At 46.4% G+C, this 13,659-nt stretch overlaps 1 protein-coding gene across 9 annotated transcripts in view; it reads left to right on the top strand.

The window, feature by feature from the left end:
- The window catches only part of LOC140199979 (arf-GAP with Rho-GAP domain, ANK repeat and PH domain-containing protein 1-like), a 290,953-nt gene that overhangs the window by 176,415 nt on the left and 100,879 nt on the right, over nucleotides 1-13,659 (top strand). The window lies entirely within an intron of this gene.

The following is a 13,659-nucleotide window of genomic DNA, read 5'->3' on the forward strand; positions in this document are numbered from 1 at the left end:
GTGCCACGTGCTAGTCAAGAAATAGGAAGATAATGCAGCTAAATACGTGGCTAAGGAGTTGGTGCAGGAGGGAGGGCTTCATGTTTCTGGACAATTGGGGCTTGTTCCCGGGAAGGTGGGACCTGTTCCGACGGGACAGTTTGCACCTGAACTGGAGGGGGACAAACATCCTTGTGGGTAGATTTGCTGGTGCTGCTCCAGGGGGCTTAAATTAGATTTGCAGGGGGAGGAGAACCAGAGTGTTAAAGCAGATAGTGAGGTGGAGGAGGATAAAGGTCATGCGAGGACTGTAAGTATAGTGCCTGGAGTAAAGCCAGATCTAACATATAAAGAGGCTTTGAGGAAAGAGAAGCAGAATAAAGGGTGTAAAGGTAGTAAGGTAGAAGGGCTAAAGTGTGTGTACTTCAATACAAGAAGCATCAGGAACAAAGGTGGTGAACTGGGAGCTTGGATACATACATGGAATTATGATGTAGTCGCCATTACAGAGACTTGGCTGGCACCAGGGCAGGAATGGATTCTCCATATATTCCTGGATTTCAGTGCTTTAAAAGGGATAGAGAGGGCGGAAAAAGGGGAGGTGAGGTGGCATTACTGGTGAGGGATACTATTACAGCTACAGAAAGGGTGGGTAATGTAGCAGGATCCTCTTTTGAGTCCGTTTGGGTTGAAGTCAGGAACAGGAAGGGAACAGTTACTCTATTGGGAGTATTCCATAGGCCCCCTGGTAACAGCAGAGATACCGAAGAGAAGATTGGGAGGCAGATTTTGGAAAGGTGCAAAAATAAGAGTTGTTATCATGGGTGACTTTGACTTCCCTAATGTTGATTGGCACTTGATTAGTTCCAATGGTTTAAACAGGGCAGAGTTTGTTAAGTGTGTCCACGATGGATTTCTGTCACAGTATGTTGACAGGCTGACTAGGGGGAATGCCGTACTAGATCTAGTATTAGGTAATGAACCGGGTCAGGTCAAAGATCTCTCAGTGGGTGAGCATCTGGGGGACAGTGACCACCGCTCCCTGGCCTTTAACATTATTATGGAAAAGGATAGAATCAGAGAGGACAGGAAATTTTTTAATTGGGGAAGGGCAAATTATGAGGCTACAAGGTTAGAAATTCCAGGTGTGAATTGGGATGATGTTTTTGCAAGGAAATGTACTATGGACGTGTGGTCGATGTTTAGAGATCTCTTGCGGGATGTAAGGGATAAATTTGTCCCGGTGAGGAAGATAAAGGATGGTAGGGTGAAGGAACCATGGGTGACAAGTGAAGTGGAAAATCTAGTCAGCTGGAAGAAGACAGCATACATGAGGTTTAGGAAGCAAGACTCAGATGGGTCTATTGAGGAATATAGGGTAGCAAGAAAGGAGCTTAAGAAGAGGCTGAGGAGAGCAAGAAGGGGGCATGAGTAGGGTAAAGGAAAACCTCAAGGCATTCTTCAATTATGTGAAGAACAAAAAGATGACAGGAGTGAAGGTAGGACCGATTAGAGATAAAGGTGGGAAGATGTGCCTGGAGGCTGTGGAAGTGAGCGAGGTACTCAATGAATACTTCTCTTCGGTATTCACCAATGAGAGGGAACTTGATGATGGTGAGGACAACATGAGTGAGGTTGATGTTCTGGAGCATGTTGATATTAAGGGAGAAGAGATGTTGAAGTTGTTAAAATACATTAGGACGGATAAGTCCCCGGGGCCTGATGGAATATTCTCCAGGCTGCTCCATGAAGTGAGGGAAGAGATTGCTGAGCCTCTGGCTAGGATCTTTATGTCCTCGTTGTCCATGGGAATGGTACAAGAGGATTGGAGGGAGGTGAATGTTGTCCCTTGTTCAAAAAAGGTAGTAGGGATAGTCTGGGTAATTATAGACCATTGAGCCTTACGCTTGTGGTGGGAAAGCTGTTGGAAAAGATTCTTAGAGATAGGATTGTGGGCATTTAGAGAATCATGGTCTGATCAGGGACAGTCAGCATGGCTTTGTGAAGGGCAGATCGTGTCTAACAAGCCTGATAGAGTTCTTTGAGGAGGTGACCAGGCATATAGATGAGGGTAGTGCAGTGGATGTGATCTACATGGATTTTAGTAACGCATTTGACAAGGTTCCACATGGTAGGCTTATTCAGAAAGACAGAAGGCATGGGATCCAGGGAAGTTTGGCCAGGTGGATTCAGAATTAGCTTGCCTGCAGAAAGCAGAGGGTCGTGGTGGAGGGAGCACATTCGGATTGGAGGATTGTGACTAGTGGTGTCCCACAAGGATCTGTCCTGGGACCTCTACTTTTCGTGATTCTTATTAATGACCTGGATGTGGGGGTAGAAGGATGGGTTGGCAAGTTTGCAGATGACACAAAGGTTGGTGGTGTTGTAGATAGTGTAGAGGATTGTCGAAGATTGCAGAGAGACATTGATAGGATGCAGAAGTGGGCTGAGAAGTGGCAGATGGAGTTCAACCTGGAGAAGTGTGAGGTGGTACACTTTGGAAGGACAAACTCCAAGGTAGAGTACAAAGTAAATGGCAGGATAGTTGGTAGTGTGGAGGAGCAGAGGGATCTCGGGGTACATATCCACAGATCCCTGAAAGTTGCCTCACAGGTAGGTAGGGTAGTTAAGAAAACTTATGGGGTGTTAGCTTTCATAAGTCGAGGGATAGAGTTTAAGAGTCGTGATGTAATGATGCAGCCCTATAAAACTCTGGTTAGGCCACACTTGGAGTACTGTGTCCAGTTCTGGTCACCTCACTATAGGAAGGATGTGGAAGCATTGGAAAGGGTACAGAGGAGATTTACCAGGATGCTGCCTGGTTTAGAGAGTATGCATTATGATCAGAGATTAAGGGAGCTAGGGCTTTACTCTTTGGAGAAAAGGAGGATGAGAGGAGACATGACAGAGGTGTACAAGATAATAAGAGGAATAGATAGAGTGGACAGCCAGCGCCTCTTCCCCAGGGCACCACTGCTGAATACAAGAGGACATGGCTTTAAGATAAGGGGTGGGAAGTTCAGGGGGGGTATTAGAGTAAGATTTTTTTAACTCAGTGGTTGGTGCGTGGAATGCACTGCCTGAGACAGTGGTGGAGGCAGATACACTAGTGAAGTTTAAGAGACTACTAGACAGGTATATGGAGGAATTTAAGGTGGGGGGTTGTATGGGAGGCTGGGTTTGAGGGTTGGCACAACATTGTGGGCCGAAGGGCCTGTACTGTGCTGTACTGTTCTACGTTCTGTGTTCTAGAATAATAACCACAACAGAATCCATGAAAAATCCTTTGTCTTTTGTTCAACCAGTGTGCAAAAAGCAAGAAACTGTGCAATTAACAAATAAATGAATAATAATAAATAAATAAACAATAAATACCGAGAGCATGAGATGAAGAGTCCTTGAAAGTGAGTCCATAGGTTGTAGGAACATTAAATGATGAAGTTATCCCCTCTGGTCCGGGAGCCTGATGGTTGAGGGGTAATAACTGTTCCTGAATCGGGTGGTGTGGGTCCTGAGGGTCCTGAAGCTCCTGTACTTTCTTCCTGATGGCAGCAGTGAGAAGAGAGAACGTCGTGGATGGTGGGGAGCTGGGAGGCTGGGGGTCCCTGATGATTGATGCTGCGTTCCTGTGACAATACCTCGTGTAGATGTACTCAAATATTTATCGATCTCAGGATTCACTGAATCTAAGATCCAGCCTTTACCACCGTTGGGCTTGGGGGCAGAGATTCACCACTGTCTGACAGAAGAAATTAGAACATACAACAGTACAGCATGTTCTTGGCCCTTCACAATGTTGTGCTGACCCATTAACCTACTCAAAGATCAATCTGACCGTACCCTCCACATTGCCATCCCTTTTTCTGTCATCCATGTGCCCATCTAAAGAGTCTCTTAAATGTCCCGAATGTATCTGTCCCTACCTCCACCCACCTCCACCCCAGGCAGCCACTGTGTGTGTGTGTGTGTGTGTGTATATTTAAAAAAAAACAAAAAAACACCTCTGACATCTATACATACCTCAATACTTTCCTCCAAACACCTTAAAATAATGCCCCCTTTCATAAGCTTTTTCCACCCTAGGAGAAGATTCTCTGTCTGTCCACTCTATCTGTTCCTCTTGTTTCTATATCTCTTTCAAGTTGCCGTCGCTTCAAAGAGGAAAGTCCTAGCTTGCTCAACGTAACCTCATAAGACATGCTCTCTAATTCAGGCATCATCCCAGTTAATCTCCTCTGTGCCCTCTCTAAAGCATGCACATCCTTCCTATAATGAGGCAACCAGAAATGAGCACTAAATACCAAGTGTGGTGTAACTGGAGTTTAGAGTTGTAAACACGAGGAATTCTGCAGATGCTGGAAATTCAAGCAACACACATCGAAGTTGCTGGTGAACGCAGCAGGTCAGGCAGCATCTCTAGGAAGAGGTACAGTCGACGTTTCAGGCTGAGACCCTCGTCAGGACTAACTGAAGGAAGAGCTAGTAAGAGATTTGAAAGTGGGAGGGGGAGGAGGAGATCCAAAATGATAGGAGAAGACAGGAGGGGGAGGGATGGAGCCAAGAGCTGGACAGGTGATTGGCAAAAGGGATATGAGAGGATCATGGGACAGGAGGCCCAGGGAGAAGGAAAAGGGGGAGGGGGGAAAAACCCAGAGGGTGGGCAAGGGGTATAGTGAGGGGGACAGAGGGAGAAAAAGGAGAGAAAGAAAAAATGTGAGTATATAAATAAATAACGAATGGGGTACGAGGGGGAGGTGGGGCATTAGCGGAAGTTTGAGAAGTCAGCGTTCATGCCATCAGGTTGGAGGGTACCCAGACGGAATATAAGGTAACACACATCAAAGTTGCTGGTGAACGCAGCAGGCCAGGCAGCATCCCTAGGAAGAGGTACAGTCGACGTTTCAGGCCAAGACCCAATATAAGGTGTTGTTCCTCCAACCTGAGTGCGGCTTCATCTTTACAGTAGAGGAGGCTGTGGATAGACATGTCGGAATGGGAATGGGATGTGGAATTAAAATGTGTGGCCACTGGGAGATCCTGCTTTCTCTGGCGGACAGAGCGTAGGTGTTCAGCGAAACGATCTCCCAGTCTGCGTTGGGTCTCGCCAATATATAGAAGGCCACATCGGGAGCACCGGACATAACATTATCTCGTGGCTCTTGAAGTCAATCCCCCAACCAAAACTTAGCAACATCTACCCTTTTGCGTCCCTATGGGAACCCATTCTTTCTCTGTGGTGATGTGAGTGCAAACAGTCCACAATTCTACTTTCATGTTTGGTATCAGGTTACGATTCACTGGGGCTGACAGCAGACCGAAATCTGAAGGTCCATCTACCCATTGTGGTGAGATTATGTTTGATGATTAGGCTGGGTGGAGCTCAATTGTTTTTGGGGCTTCAGTGTGTCTTGGTTGTCTGGCGTGTCTCCTGTAATTTGTGCTGGTATTAGGGTGGTTCCAGAGGAGGTTTGAGAGAATGAAAGAGTTAACATATGAGGGCCAACACACACAAAATGCTGGAGGAACTCAGCAGGCCAGGCAGCGTCTATGGAAAAGAGTAAACAGTTGACGTTTTGGGCTGAGACCCCACATCAGGATTTCCAGCATCTACAGGTTTTTTCGTCGATGTATGAGGAGTGTTTGATGGCTCTGGGCCTGTGCTCACTGAAATTTAGAAAAATGAGGAGGGATCTCATTGAAACCCACTGAACATTGAAAGGCCTAGATCATGATCGTGGCTATCCCTCGAGGTCGAGGATAATGGTCTTTGTTCCGTACAGAGTGAAGATGCGTGTTCATGTATTTGTTTAACGTGTACTTGATGTTGCACTCCAAGAAGCACACGATACTTCACAAATCAACCGACTGATTCCAATGGCATGGAAACCATGATGATTGGAGCTGATGGATTTGTTGCAGCCTTCATCCGCCTTCACAGCCGTTGAGTTCGAAGTAACTTCGTCCGCCTGTTCCACCGTTGAGGTCTTGGTTGGATTGTTCTTTGTCAGGGACCTCACCCTTGACCTTACCCCCATGGGTGACCCTCCCAGGAGCATAGCTCCAGCCGGCATTGCTCTCGGGATCACAGGACCACACAAGCTTCTCCACCACGACAAGGTGACAATCCATGGAGAAGAAGGCCTAGATAGAGGGGACGTGAAGAGGATATTTCCTATTGTGGGGAAGTCTAGGACCAGTGGGCATAGACTCAGAATGGCGGGTTGTCCCTTTCGAACAGAAATGAGGAGGAATTTCTTTCGCCAGTTGGTGATGAATCTGTGGAATTCATTGCCACAGATGGCTGTGAAGGCCAAGTCGTTGGGTATATTTAAAGCAGAGATTGACAGGTTCTTGATTGGAAAGGGTGTCAAAGATTATGAGGAGAAGACAGGAGAATGGGGTTGAGAAGGATAAGAAATCAACCATGATGGAATGTCGGAGTAGACCTGATGGGCTGAAGGGCCTAATTTTGCTCCTGTGTTGCATTGTACCACGATGCAGTGGAAAATTTGTATGCTGTTCATACAGGTCAATTCAATACATCTGTGCATTGGGTAGAACAAGGTAAAACAGTAACAATGCAGAATAGAGTGTTGCAGTTACAGAGAAAGTGCAGTGCAGACAGACAATGAGGTGTAAAGTCTTTGACGAGTTAGCTTGTGAGGTAGAGAGTCCATCTTATCGTACTTGGGGTCCGTTCAATATTCTTATAACATTGAGATAGAAGCTGTCCCTGAGCCTGGTGGACGTGCTTTCAGGCTTTTGTATCTTTTGCCTGATGGGAGAGGAGAGAATGTTTGGGGTGGGTGGGGGTCTTTGATGAAGCTGGCTGCTTTACTGAGACAATGAGAAGTGTAGACAGAGTCCACGGAGGGGAGGCTGGTTTCCGTGATGTGCTGAGCTGTGTCCACAACTCTCTGCAGTTTCATGAGATCACGGGCAGAGCAGTTGCCTTTACCAAGCGATGGTGCATGCAGATAGGATGGTTTCGGTGGTGCTTCAATAAGAATTGGTGAGGGTCAGTGGGGGGAAGGAGAGGCACAGAACAATCTCTTTATCCACCTGAGGGAGCAGAGGCGTTGGTGATCTGTCTTGGCTATGGCATCTTTGTGTTTGGAGCAAGACAGAGCAGAGAGTGGGAAAGGGGGAACGCTGCTCGAGATTTGTCCTTTCCCGACTGTTAACCATGGTTTTTGCCGTTCCCAGTGTGTGTGCTATTACACATGGGGTCAGTTGTGGAGGAAACGCTCTTGCGTTCTGTAAAGTTCTGCAAAGTTTGTGAAACTGCGTTACAGCTCTCCTTCATTAACCCCTCCCTTTCCAGGGGTTGTGCCAGGCTGAACCTCGGATGAGGTGGCAGCTGCCACCTGGTCCTTCTGTCATAGTCATAGAACACCACAGCACAGAAACAGGCCCTTCAGCCCATCTAGTTCATGCCAAAATAGTATTCTGCCTAGTCACATTAACCTGCAGTTGGACCATAGTCCTCCATTCCCCTCTCATCCATGTACCTACCCAAACTTCTCTTAAATGTTGCGGTCAAACCCACACGCCCAACTTCCACTGGCAGCTTGTTCCACACTCTCATCACCCTCTGAATGAAGAAATCCCTCTCAATTTCCCTTTAAATATTTCACCTTTTACCCTTAACCCATGACATCTAGTTCTGGTCTCAGTCAGCCTCAGGAGGCAACCTCCTTTTTTGCCTGCCCGCGTTCATACTCTCTACACCTCTTATAATTTTGTATCCCCTCACTCTCCTACACTCCAGGGAATGAAGCCCGAACCTATTCGACCTTTCCTGTATAAGTATTTTGTGAGCTTTTGCACTCTATTCCACCCTTGTTAACTTGTTATTCTGCTACACTACACTAAACCACAAACACATAAAGTGATGTTCGTGGTTGTAATGTAACTCGTTAGCCGTCTTCTAATGCTTGAGAAGAGGCTTTTTCATTGGAGCCAAGAAAAGTAAGACGAGTTAAATATAGAGATGAAGTGGTGGGAGTGGACACTGCATTAGTGATCAGTTCGATATGCCCTAGATGCAGTGTAAAACATGTTGCAGCTTTATAAACCTCTAGTTGGGCTGCATCTGGAGTACTGCAGACAGTTCTGTTCACCCTATTGCAGGAAGGATGTCTTGGCTTTGGAGAGGGTGCAGAAGAGGTTTACCAGGATGCTGCCTGGTCTAGAGAGGATGTGCAATAGCAAGAGGTTGGACGAACTTGGGTTGTTCTCTCTGTAGACTGAAAGAAGATCGGATAGAGGTTTATAAGATTAAGAGGCGTAGATAGATAATCAGAATAAGGTTTATTATCTCTGACATTTATTCAATTCACTTTAATAGGTACACCTCGTTAATGCAAATGTCTAATCGGCCAATCATGTGGCAGCAACTCAATGCATTAAAGCATGCAGACAAGGTCAAGAGGTTCAGTTGTTGTTCAGACCAAACATCAGAATGAGGAAGAAATGTGATCTAATTGACTTTGACTGTGGAATGATTGTTGATACAGACAGGGAGGTTTGAGTGTCTCAGAAGCTGCTGATCTCCCGGGATTTTCATGGACAGCAGTCTCCAGAGCAGAGCGGTTCCCATTCAAGGGCCAGTGGACCCTGGTTCATGGTGAGGCTCCATGCCATAAAAAAGGTTGGGAACCCTGCTCTAGAGTTTACAGAGAATGGTGTGAAAACAAAAAGCGTCCAGTGAGCCTCAGTTATGTGGGCAAAAATGTCTTGTTACTGTGAGAGCTCAGAGGAGAATGGCCAGGTTGGTTCAAGCTGACAGGAAGGGGACAGTAACTCAAATAATTACATGTTACAACATTGGTCTGCATAAGAGGATTTCTGAACGCACAGCACACTGAATCTTGAAGAGGCTGGGCTATAGCAGCAGAAGACCATGAATATACACTCACTGGCCAGTGTATTAAGTACTGTAGTCTAATCACAAGCAAGAGAAAATCTGCAGATGCTGTAACTCCAAGCAATATACACAGAATGCTGGAGGAACGCATCAGACCAGGAGGCATCTATGGAAAAGGGTAAACAGTTGACATTTTGTGCTGAAACCCTTCATCAGGACTGGAGAAAAACGATGAGGAGTCAGAGTAAGAAGATGAGGGGAGGGGAGGAAGAAACACAAGGTGAAACTGGAAAGGGGGAGGGGTGAAATAAAGAACTGGGAAGTTGATGGGTGAAAGAGATAAAGGGCTGGAAGAGGAGGAATCTGATAGGAGAGGACAGAAGATATGGGAGAAAGGGAAGGGAGGGGAGCACTGGAGGGAGCTGATGGGTAGGTAAGGAGATGAGGAAATGGGATTGGAGAGTGATGGGGGTGGGGGGGGGCATTATCAGAATTTCAAGAAATTGATGTTCATGCCATCAGGTTGGAGGCTACCCAGACGGAATACGAAGTGTTGTTGCTCCAACCTCAGTGTGGCCTCATCGCGCCAGTAGAGGAGGCCACAGACTGACGTGTTGGAATAGGAAGTACAATTGAGGTAGTGGAAGATCCTTCTTCTTTAGGCGGATGGAGCTTAGGTGCTTGGTGAAGTGCTGTCCCAGTCTACATCAGGTCTCACCGATATACAGGAGGCCACACCGGGAGCACTGGATATGGTAGATGGTCCCAACAGACTGACAGGTGAAGTGTCGCCTCACCTGGAAGGACTGTTTGGGACACTGAATGGTAGTGAGGGAAGAGGCGTAGGGGCAGGTGTGGCACTTGTTCTGCTTTCGAGGGAGTTGCATTGGAATAGGCTTTTTGTCCTCACCGACCATCCTATCATCCTTCGCATCCAGCTCATAATTCCTTGTAACTTCCGCTATCTCCAACGGGTTCCCTCCACCAATCACATCTTTCCCTCCCTGTTCCCATTTTCTGCTATCCGCAGGGATTGCTCCCTATGAGACCTTGTCCACTCATTCCTCCACACTGGTCTCCCTTCCAGAACTTATCCTTGCAAACAGAACAAGTGCTACACTGCCTCTACACCTCCTCCCTCACCACCATTCGGGGCCCCAAACAGTCCTTTCAGGTGAGGCGACACTTCATCTGTGAGGCTGTTGGGGGTCATCTACTGTATCAGGTGCTCCCGGTGTGGCCTCCTATATATTGTTGATACCTGGTTGAGAGACTGTTTCACCAAACTCCTATGGTCCAGCCGCCAGAAAAAGCGGGATCTCCCAGTGGCTGGCCATGTCAGTCCATGGCCTCCTCTACTGTCACGATGAGTCCACACTCAGGTTGGAGGGACAACACCTCGTATTCTGTTTGGGTAGCTTCCAACCTGACGGCATGAACATAGATTTCTTGAACTTTTGGTAATGGACCCCCACCCCCTCCTCACTATACCCCATTCCCATCTCCCCTCTCACTTTATCTCCTTACCTGCCCATCACCTCCCTCTGGTGCTCCTCCCCCTTGTTTCCTTCCATGGCCTTCTGTCCTCCCCTATCAAATTCTCCCTTCTCCAAACCTTTATCTCTTTCACCGATCTACTTCCCAGTTTTTTACTGAGCCCTCCCCCCCCCCCCCCCCCCCATTTCATCTCTCACATAGTCAAAGTCAAAGTCATAGTCATACTTTATTGATCCCGGGGGAAACTGGTTTTCGTTACAGTTGCACCATAAATAGTTAAATAGTAATATGTAAATTATGCCAGGAAATAAGTCCAGGACCAGCCTATTGGCTCAGGGTGTCTGACCCTCCAAGGGAGGAGTGGTAAAGTTTGATGGCCACAGGCAGGAATGACTTCCTATGACGCTCCGTGTTGCATCTCAATGGAATGAGTCTCTGGCTGAATGTACTCCTGTGCCCACCCAGTACATTATGTAGTGGATGGGAGACATTGTCCAAGATGACATGCAGCTTGGACAGCATCCTCTTTTCAGACACCACCGTCAGAGAGTCCAGTTCCATCCCCACAACATCACTGGCCTTACGAATAAGTTTATTGATTCTGTTGGTGTCTGCCACCGTCAGCCTGCTGCCCCAGCACACAACAGATCTATCACCTTGTGTTTCTTCTCCCCTCCCCTCCCCCCCCCAACCTTCTAACACCGATTCCTTAATCTTCTTTCTCCAGTTCTGACGAAGGGTCTCGGCCTGAAACTTTGACTGTTTATTGTTTTCCATAGATACTGCCTGGCCTGCTGAGTTCCTCCAGCACTGTGTGTGCATTTTTAACTACAATTTATAGTATTATTAGGTGTAGGAGGTACCTAATAATGTGGCCAGTGAGTAGATGTCTTGAAGTTTGCCAGGGACAGTGGTGGAGGCAGACACAATAGAAGTGTTTAAGGGTTATGGGCCAAGCGCCGACAAATGCAATTAGTGCTCATGGCATGGACCAAATTGTATAAGACATCGGTGAGGGCTAATTTGGAGTATTGAGTACAGGTTTGGTCATCTACCTACAGGAATGATGCAAATAAGGTTGAAAAAGTGCTGAGAAAAATTACAAGGATCTTGCTAGGACTTGAGGACCTGAGTTATTGGAAAAGGTTCGGCTTTATTCCCTGGAGCATGGGAGAATGAGGGGAGATTTCATCGAGGCTTACAAAATTATGAGGGGTATAGACAGGGTTATTGCAAGCAGACTTTTTCCACTGATGTTGAGTTGGACTATAACCAGAGGTCATGGGTTAAGGGTGAAAGGTGAAATGTTTAAGGGGGAATTTCTTCACTCAGAGGAATGAGCTGTCAGTAGAAGTGTGGATGTGAGCTCGATTTCATCGTTTAAGAGGTTTGGATGGTAGGGGTATGGAGGACTATGGGCCTGGTGCAGGTGAATGGGAGTTGGCAGATTAAATGGCTCAGCATGGACTAGATGGGCTGAAGGGCCTGTTTCTGTGCTGATTGTGAATCTAAATCTGCCAGAAATATTGCTCAACTTTCTGATATCTCCTCTTCACCAATGCTGAGCCCATTTAGAACCTCAGTGGTTATAGATGAAGGTGAGCTGTATTTGTCATATGCACATTGAAGCACACAGTAAAATGTGTCCCTTATATTGAGGATGTGCTCACAGTGTTGCCACACTTCGGATGCCAACATAGCATACCCATAACTTGCTGACCCTGACCTGTGCATCTTTGGAATGAGGGAGGAAAGCAGAACGCCAGGAGGAACCTAAGTGGATGTGGTGGAAGCGTGCAGACTCCTTACATACAGCATTGAGAATTGAACCCTGATCTTGCAATCGGCACTGTGAAGCCTTGTGCTACCCGTTGTGCGACCGTGACGCTGCCTTCTTTCACTGAAAATCCTTGGAGGAGCCTCCGTAAATCCTTCCACATTCAAATTGCTTTGCTGCCTGCATCCCTGGGTAAAAATTTTTCTTTCAATTTCCCATCAGCCCCACCTTCCCGCTCAAGTAGGCGGAGAGTATTTTTAGATTCCTATTTATGCTTCTTTTCCGTTTTCTTCGGATACTGCTGTTATCCTTTTTTGATTTTGTTTTTGCCTTTCCCCCTGTGAAAGTCCGGACATCAGCCCATCCCTCACTAGCATTAACAGCCATTCGCTGGGCGGTTCTGCCGTCTTTTATTCTCAATCTCTGCTGTCATTATGGGAGCTGTGGTTTTAAGGTTCCTGTTAGGGAGGGTACCACTCAACTTTAGACCAAATAAAAAGGGAAGGAAGTTGTGAAACAGACCTGAAATGGATTTCCTGAACACTTGGGTTTTAAGTTTATTATTTTCCCCTTAACTTGCATAAAGTGGCTGGAATTGTGAAGTCAGCAACTGGCTCACAGAAGCCTAATCTGGTCCTCCGGCCTTATGAGTGGGGAACTGAGAACTGGAAGTCAGTGTGAAATGAAAAAAGGTAAATGGTTTTTTATTATCATCACTTGGGTGCTGATCTGTGTCGTGTTTGCCCAGTCTTCCTGCTGCCACGTCCCAGAGACGTGTTGGGTGGGAGGGTTAACTGCCCGCTGCGTGTGGGTGGGGAATGTGGGAAGGGGGAAGGTTGGTGGGGAATGAGATGGTTCTGTGAGCTGGTAACTTGGCTTATTTACTGTCACATGGACTGAGGTACAGTGAGGATGCTGTAAAAATACAGGTCATTTTATTGCAGAATTAGAATCAGATTTATTACTTTGTGCTGTGATCTTTCTTGTTTATGGCAGCAGTACAGTGCAATACATAAAAAAGCTCATAAGATACACAAGTAGATTCTGGTTAATCGGGACACCTGGGGACCAGTAAATTTTGGCCCAATTAAACGACTTCCCCAATTAGCCCAAGTTTCATGGAAGCAGTTTTAAAAAGGCGAACTGTTGTTTAACTGAGTGGCAAATGATGTATTTAAATGAAATACGGAAGAAATTAGAACCCTATCAATAGTACCAACAGTACTATAAAACAGTGTATTAGTTCCTGATGGTTATTAATAGACAAATGGTTAGAGATGTCTGGCTTTTAAATTGGTTCAGTTGTGTTATTTTTTTCAGGTTGGCAACAATCTGAAAATCTGAAAGTCAAAATGAAAAGCAAAATGATCAAAAATCACTGCTTTTTGAATCAGTGTCTGTTGACAAAAGTGGAAAACATAACGCAAGCACGCATATCTGGCGCTGTTTTAAAACTACTCACTCTGCACACGGTGTAGTGTCGAATGGCCGCACAACTGATGCTAGTTAGCTACCGTCTCCTGTTCCAATTTAAGCA

The sequence above is a fragment of the Mobula birostris genome, chromosome 7, assembly GCF_030028105.1.
Source record: "Mobula birostris isolate sMobBir1 chromosome 7, sMobBir1.hap1, whole genome shotgun sequence".
Lineage (NCBI taxonomy): Eukaryota > Metazoa > Chordata > Chondrichthyes > Myliobatiformes > Myliobatidae > Mobula > Mobula birostris.